An 8,699-nucleotide genomic window follows, 5' to 3' on the forward strand; every position below is an offset into this window, starting at 1 on the left:
TATATATATATATATATATATATATATATGTGTGTGTGTGTGTGTGTGTATATACATATATATGCATTGAAACAGTTTAATTCAAATTCGTTGGTACTCTTGAGTTTCAAGCGTGGTGCTAGTGGTCAGTCAAAAATGGCTGACAACTATATATATATATACACCTATATATATATATATGACATAAAATTGAGTGTGTCTGTGTTTGTCCCCCGTGGCTGTTTGAAACTGGTGTTAGTGTATTCATGTCCCCATAACTTAGTGGCTTGGTAAAACATACTGATAGAATAAGTACCATGCTTAAAAAAAAATGTACTGGGGTTAAATCATTTGACTAAAAGTTCTCCAAGACAGTGGCCCCAACATGGCCACAGCCTTATGACTAAAAGAAGTAAAAGATAAATTTTTTTTTTTTGATCTTAAGAAGGTCTTGCAGATTTTTATTGATATTGCAATTATATGTAGCATTTGAATTAAGGGTTGCATTCTCTCTTCAAGAACACAAATTCAGCCCTACTCTGCTTCAAGCAGGTTTGTATGTGCACTGTTGTTTCAATAATAAATAATATGAAACTGGAAGTTTATCTTGGCTACTAGATTCTTTGTTAATGATCCATAGATGCTTTTTCTCTTTTTTCTCCTGCATTTTCCAGACCACACGGAGTTCAGAGCTCAGCTAATTTCTAAAACAGTGTATTTTTTTCTTGTCGTCTTATACAACAATATCTGACTGATTTTATTTTAACTCAGTTGTTGTTTTAATCTATTAGTATCACCCATGTTCATATAACATGATCGGGTGACTAAAAAAGCTTGCCTTTCATTCATGACCAAGTGTTTGTTGCTATTGCTTCAGGCTGGCCTAAGTCTTGTAAATGAAATTAGATAGATAGAAACTTTGAAGTCTGTCAGATAAATTTTATCTATACATTTAAAGGCCTAACTTCGTTACATGGTCTGTCACACTGACTATACTTGAAGCTGACCTTATAGTTACATGTATTTGTGTATTACTGAGTCACTTAGTCAATACGTCAGTGAGTATAAATAAATACTCATTATCGAAACAGACGGCGTGTTTGTGTGTTTATGTGTTTGTGTGTTTATGTGTTCGTGTGTGTATGTGTTCGTGTGTGTATGTATGCGTGTGTATGTACGTGTGTTTTGTAAGTATACATACATACATACATACATACATACATACACACACGTTTGAGTGCGTGTATTCTAAAGAAAAAAAGCACAGGATAAATAGAACTCAATACATTGGTATATACTTATATATTTTATGTATTTTTTGAATCGGCAGAAAGTTGAAAAAGTGATTCAAGAGCCGAGACTATCGTGCAAATCATCTATCAAATGTGTGCATGTGTGTGTGTGTGTACTTGAGTATATGTTGCGTATACTTGTGTGAAAGTATGGAGGATTATTCACTTTACAATTTAAAATAATATGTTAAGTTTTAAGTTTTGAAAGCTGGGGTAATGCGGTGTGAAATAAAAATAAGAAATAAATAAGACGGGGTTTGAAGTAATGACAACGAAATTGACAAGGAACCAATGACAGAAAGAAGAAAAATATGCCGTGCTTTGAAGGCAAGCGAAAGAGTGACAGAATGAAAAAGATAAGGAAAGGGTAAAATAAAGAGTGTAAGGAAGAAAATGTATTGAAGGATGAGTATGAAAGAAAGGAAAACGAGGAAAAGAAGTATAGGAATGAAATGGAATTATTGTCAAGACTTCAATTAAGGGAAGGACAACAGGGAAGCGAAAACTGAAAGAAATAAGAAGTGTCAAAGATTTAAGGAACAGAAAAGAAAAGAGAAGAGAAAGAAAATTGAAAGATATGAAACAGAGAGAAAAAGGAAGATAGGCCGACATAAAGGAAGATAGGCCGACATAAAGACAGAAAGGTAGAAAGACAGACAGAAAGACGAGAAATGTTGACGAAATAAGATAATATAATAAATGCGAGAAAAAGGAAATTATGAAAAGGAAGAATGATTGAATTAATAATGATGTTTGAAAGAGTGACAGAGAAACAGAAGAAAGGAAGAAAAACGGAAAGAGTGTCTCTTTTTCTTATTTAGTTCCTTGTCTAGTTTCATTTTTGTTTCTTTCAAAAGTTAGATCGAATAAGAGGGATCTTGTATGTACGTGGTCGTCCGACAAATGGAAATAGCAGCCAAATTTCTTTCTGTGAGACACGTTTATATATTGTGTTGAAACGTGTTTATAGATTTGGTGATACGAAGAGAAAGACAGAAATCAAAAGATGAGCGTGTTATATATATATATATATATATATATATATATATATATATATCGATAGGAATTACAGAGGCCGCGAGTTTCGTGTGTTGGCACTTACGTGTTTATACATTATACATACATAATATGTTTGTCTAAACACACAAACACGCGCGCGCACTCTTTTTACTTGCTTCAATCATGGGCTGCGGCCATACTGGAGCACCGCCTTAAACAATTTTAAGGCGATCAAATCGTTCCTAGTACTTATTTTTAAGTCTGGTAACGCTTCTGCTCTCTTTTGCCCAACCGTTAATCATAACGAGGATGTAAACAAATCAGATATAGTGCCGACCTGTCTGCCTGTACACACACACACACACACACACACACACACACACATACACACACACATACATACATACATACATACCCTCGCATGCACTAGAAAGGACAAACGGAATTGTCACGGTTGGAATAGATGTCGCTTGAATGAATAATACGGTTAACCAACGGAATCAACCGTGAATACTAGTTATTTTATAATAACTAGTATACACTAAATGGATGGATGGATGGATAGATAGATAGATAGATAGATAGATAGATAGATAGATAGACGGAAAGGTAGATAGACGGGGATGGATGGACAGAGAAAGAGAGAGAAAGAAAGAAAAAAGAAAGAGATAAGTTCGACAATTTGAAATATTGTGTATTATTGTATGTAGCACTGGATAAACTATGTATGAAAATAAAATAAAAATTAAAAAGATTAACGCGGGATGGTCAGAAACGGAAAACTCTTTCTTTCATCACATGTATTGTTAATCAGAGGCTTAACACTGAACAAATCAACAATAACAAAAACTAGTAACGGAATAAATGAAGAGATGCCGGTTCATGCTAGATTTACTTCAGTTTAGGAAATTATTTTGAAGTAAAACAAAACATTTTTGGTGGATCCTCTTTCAGTGTCTATAATGAATGAATGAATATTTTCAGCTCTTCGATGGACAGAACTACCTGTTCGTAGCGTTATTATATTTATCTATAAGTGGTTGAAATTCCATAGATATACTTGGGCTTTTAATGAAATTTTCCCGTATACTTTGCATAATTTGGTGTTAGACAAGGATGGGCATTTTTGAAAATTTTTATTACAGGTATAGTACGTATATAAATCGTTGTTTGTATGTATACATCTATACAATACACACACACACACACACACACACACGCATATATATATATATATACACAGATATACAAATATTGATATACATACACATAGATATATATACACGCACATCGTATATATGTATATGTATATATGTGTGTGTGTGTGTTTGTCCACCCAACATCGCTTGACAACCGATGCTGGTGTGTTTACGTCCCCGTAACTTAGCGGTTCAGCATAAGAGAGCGATAGAATAAGTACTAGTTTTACGAAGAATAAGTCCTGGGGTCGATTTGCTCGACTAAAGGCGGTGCTCCAGCATGGCCGCAGTCAAATGACTGAAACAAGTAAAAGATATATACATACATATATATATATACACGCACTCACATAAATATACATGAACACACACATATACATGTGTATATACAGACATACGCATATACATACGTATCTATATATATACGCGCGCACACATACATATACAGAAACGCACACATATACATAGGTATGCACATACACACACGCTTATCTCTATCTACATACGGACATAGGTACACATATACGCACACACACATATATATATACACACACTTATATATATACATGCACACATACACACACCTATAAACATACGCACACATACTTACACTTATATACATATTTATACACATACAGATACATATACACACCTTTATACATACTTCTACACATACGTACACACTTGTATACATACATATATACATGCACATACATGCATATTTGTACATAGGTATATACATACGCATACTTCACACAGTCTACTCAGAGTCATGTCAGTGACTGAGTACTCCATAGCCAGTTGTACTCTTAACATAATCCTTCCCCAATTTCAGCATGTCACCGTGTCATCAAGCTAGTCCATCGAATTGCCGATACAGCCCATATATATGTGTATTTAACACACACACACTTTTAGAACTCCTTGTTCATAGAACTGGCCTTACACACACTTGTATCACACACGTAATCCCCAAGCAGTGTTGATATGGCACATTAATTAACAAGGCAAGGACTCTCTCACAGGTATAGTCAACTCGAGGAAACTCGGCATAAGTTATCCGTCCATCTAGTTTCAGTTATAAGGTTGGTGACCCCCTCAAAGCTGTGTGTGTAGTTACAACACCTATTTCCCGGATACTTTGGTCTGGAATCTCTGCTAACCCGCACTAATTCATTAGGAGGCACTTCAAATTCCCGCACCCGCCAGTCTAGTTTCCTGGTACCTTTCACACAGTACATTGTTAATAAATTTGAATCAGTCAGTTATAAATAAAGTACCAGTATTTTATTAAATTATTTAAGCAAAATTAAAATTTGTTTAGTTTAGAGAATGATTAAGCCCTGGTTCGAAAAAAAATCGGTAGTCCAGATTTGCTTTGGAACCAAAGATAACGGAAAATCGATGTTTACGTATATGTGTGTGTGTAATAGAAGATACTTTTACCGTTTATCTTTTATTTGTTTCAGTTACTAGATTACGGCCATGTTGGGGCACCGTCTTGAATAGTTTTAGTCGAATAAATCGACCCCAGGAGTTATTTTTTAAAGCTTAGTACTTGTTTTATTGGTGTCTTTAGCCGAACCGTTTAGTTACGGGGACGTAAACACACCAGCAACGGTTGTCACTAGGTAGTGAGACACAGACGCACACACATATATATATATAGCGCAGGCTTCTTTTAGTTTCCGTCTACCAAATCCACTCACAAGGCTTTGTCGGCCCGAGGCTATAGAAGAAGACATTTGCCTAAGGCGTCACGCAGTGGGACTGAACCCGGAACCATGTGGTTGGGAAGCAAGCTTCTTATCTCACAGCCACGTCTTGGAAATTCGGACCAAATAAGATTACTAAGTGAACTTCACCATTCGGTTACGCCTGCGTTCAAATACACACACTCGTGCGAAGACGCGGCGGATACACTCACGCATAAAGGAAGTGCATATACCTTCAGTCCAGAAAAGACAAGCCTTCATTCTGAGACTATGGTAAACATGACAACTGTTTCTAATACAGGTGCAAAGTCTGAAATTTGGTAGGGTGGGAGATGCACACGATTGCTACTTTATTTTATCGACCTCCGAAAAGAAATGAACAGTAAAGGTGACCTCGGCGGGATTTGAACTCAGAATGTAGACAGCTAGAACAAATACCGCATGACCAATTTTTTGTAGTTAAAAATATATATTTATATAATACATATATGCTCAAGTGAATGAACCCTAGTATAGCACTTGTTTTCACTGAACAACAGTGATGGAAAGTGGAGTACGCAATAACGGGTTTAAGGCTGGGTTTCAGGCACTGCAACCCAAAGGCTGCCGCTAGCTGGAGAGACACCAGTCATAGAAAAGTTATTGAAAATCTCACTCGAGGTCACACAGAACTTAATAGTCCTGGGGGTTACAAAATACAAACTTCGTTCAGAAAACGTAGGGGTGGAAATCCCCTAATTTTCAGTTGTTAGAAGAAGGTCTTCAGGCGTCTGGCCCTCATCTTCTTCCCTATCTCGTCAGCCTCCCTGAATTTGGCGTAGCCCATGATTCTCTCCCGAAATCCATTTCCATCACTGCTGGAGTGAGATGATAGGCAATTTAGACATGGTTTAAAATTCGTAAATGTAGAAGAAAGAAACTTAAATGAATGAATGAATTAGCGTGAGAACGAAATGAAAGTATTGTATTTTCTTTCGCCAATTTACTGTATTTGAAAGCCAGGAATTTTATGCGTAAGTACACACACACACATTTATATATACATATATATATACACACACATATATATACATTCATACATATACACACATATATATACATACATATATATACACATACATATATATACACGCGCACTTGCGTTCTTACAGAATTAAGTCGGAAATTATTTAGTGCGCCAAAAACCGAGATCGTAATTTCTTCGGTTACGATCGAAAGAACAAAAAAAGCAAGAGAATTTCTGCCCAGACCCATTCCGTTAAGTTTTCAGTTTTGACTTATTTTCGGAAATTTTTTCGAATGCATGTTTTAAATATCATAGATTACGACTTTTCAAATGCATGCGTAACTTTTTAAAAGTAAAAAAAAAAAAGAAAGAAAATTTTTCGAAAGTCAAAAACTTTAAAATTACGGAAAGGAGAGTGATACCCACCACTTCTGCCTCGTCCTTTGCTTTTGCAGAATCGCAATCCTACGCATATCCGAGGAAATTACAGTGTTTAGCACACTTGATAATTTCCGACTATTTCTAAAGGATCATATGTTACATATATACATCGCAGTTGTACAGGTTTGCAGTGCTGTCTCAAAACATGGGTACATTGTGCTACGCTGTTGTCCAAGGACTCTCCTCGGGTCTGTGGAACCTAATGCTAATCTATGTTGTGGATGTGCATTTAGAGGCCTTGGTGCATTACTTTGCCCGAGGAGCGGGATGGGGGAAAGCTGATAAGACAAGTCCTGCTTGTTTGGAATATGACCTGATCCAGAGAAGGTGTGATCCAAACTTCAACAATTTATATCGAGAAGAAAAGCGTTCTGGTGACCATTTCAAACGTGTATTTCGTGAAATTTAACATACACACACACACACACACAGATAGACAATTTGTCTTAGATAGATAGATAGATAGATAGATAGATAGATAGATAGATAGATAGATAGATAGATAAATAGATAGATAGATGCACATACGCGCAACTACATCGCGGTAAAGTTGACAGTCATTGATATCACTGAACAGGTACACATTTTTATTTTTTTAAATATTAATCACGTATTAATTGATGAAATGAGGATAGTTTTTGTAATTTTTGAGGGTTTTTTTTTAATCTTTCGTTACCTTCTCAAACTCTTTTAACCGGAATCAAAATTCTATTAGCCGAAGCGAGAATACCGACAGGTTTTGAAGTTTCTATAGAAAGAATGTAAGATAAACCGACTGAACAAATGAATGAACGAGTGTGTGAAAAAAGAGATTATAAATGATTGAAAGAAATTTAACGGAAGGTATTTTATATGAAAAATATTTTAAAGTTGACTTACCTTAATCTTCTCTATAGTTTTGTAAAGTATGTAGTAATGTATGTATTTGGTGTAGTATGTATGTGGTGTGAGTGCGTGTAGATATGTCGTATGTACACAAATGGTGTAACAATCTATGTATATAACTTTTTTCGTTTTGTTATCTATCAATTTTGTATTATTTGATTAAAAATAAAATATACTTTTTTCTGTATGTATGTGTTAGGCTTTTTTAAATCTTTTTTTTTCCTTTCTTTTATTTTTGTTTTGTTTTAACACGTTGGAGTCCTCTCCAACTTCCAGAAATAGAGAAAAAAAAACTATTTTAGAAAATATATTTTTCTAATTCATACATTTTTTTGTAATTCGTATATTTTTTGCCATTATCATCATCACTCGGCAATGTGTGTTTATATATCATCCTTTTCCGTAACAACTGTTTCTCGCGTGTTAACGAGGGAAAACTGAAGTCCGTGTGTTGTTGATATGTTGAAATAGCTTCATATGGTTGGCTGGCTGGCTGGGTGTTCGGTCGGTTGGTTGGTTGGCGGGTTTGTCACTGTCGTGGTGGCTGCTTGAGGGAGGGAAAGATAAGTTGAAGTAAAGGTAAGGATTATGAGAGAGGGTGACGAGGAGGAGGAGGGGACGAAGGGAGTATGAGTTGTAGAGAATGGGGGAAAGGAAGAGAGAATAAGGAAAAGGTTGAGCTAGGGTTGGATTAAAATGAAGAGAGTGACAGAGGGAGGAAAAGCGAGAGAGAAGTTACAAGAGTGAAAGAGAGAGAGAGAGGGTTAATGTAATAAACGGGAGCTGAGAGAAGAGAATATGAAAGGGAGGAAGAAAAAGTAAGCGTGCAAGAGAGAGAGAGAGAGAGAAAGAAGAAAGAGAGAGTCTATTTGTGAGAGAAACAGAGAGCGTGAGGAGAAAATGAAAGAGAAAGTAGAAGAGAAAGACAGTGAAGTGAGAGAGGAACGAAAAGAGGAAATAAAGAGAGGGACTGAGAAAGAAGAGAAGAGAAAAGGGGAAAAGAAATTATATCATTAATCGGCAGAAGTTAGAGTGTCTCGGGGTCCGTGAGTTTCGTGTTCTGGCACTTAACAAAATTTCCAGAGAGAGAGAGAGAGAGAGAGAGAGAGAGAGATCTATATGTATGTATATCATGTGTATTTGTGTATATATATATACATATGTGTGTGCGTGCGTGTATATA

General features: G+C 35.9%; 1 protein-coding gene across 2 annotated transcripts in view; it reads right to left on the minus strand.

Annotated features, from left to right (window-relative positions):
• The window catches only part of LOC106871011 (protocadherin beta-2), a 275,990-nt gene extending 267,504 nt beyond the window's left edge, over nucleotides 1-8,486 (minus strand). The window contains exon 1 of one of the 2 annotated variants that reach the window (XR_001409616.2): nucleotides 7,511-8,486. The gene's annotated coding sequence lies outside the window, so the exon portion shown is untranslated. The remainder of the gene's footprint in view (nucleotides 1-7,510) is intronic. The other variant, XM_014917267.2, reaches the window with a different exon arrangement.
• Between the last annotated feature and the right edge of the window lie 213 nt (nucleotides 8,487-8,699).

The sequence above is a fragment of the Octopus bimaculoides genome, chromosome 14, assembly GCF_001194135.2.
Source record: "Octopus bimaculoides isolate UCB-OBI-ISO-001 chromosome 14, ASM119413v2, whole genome shotgun sequence".
Classification (NCBI taxonomy): Eukaryota; Metazoa; Mollusca; class Cephalopoda; order Octopoda; family Octopodidae; genus Octopus; species Octopus bimaculoides.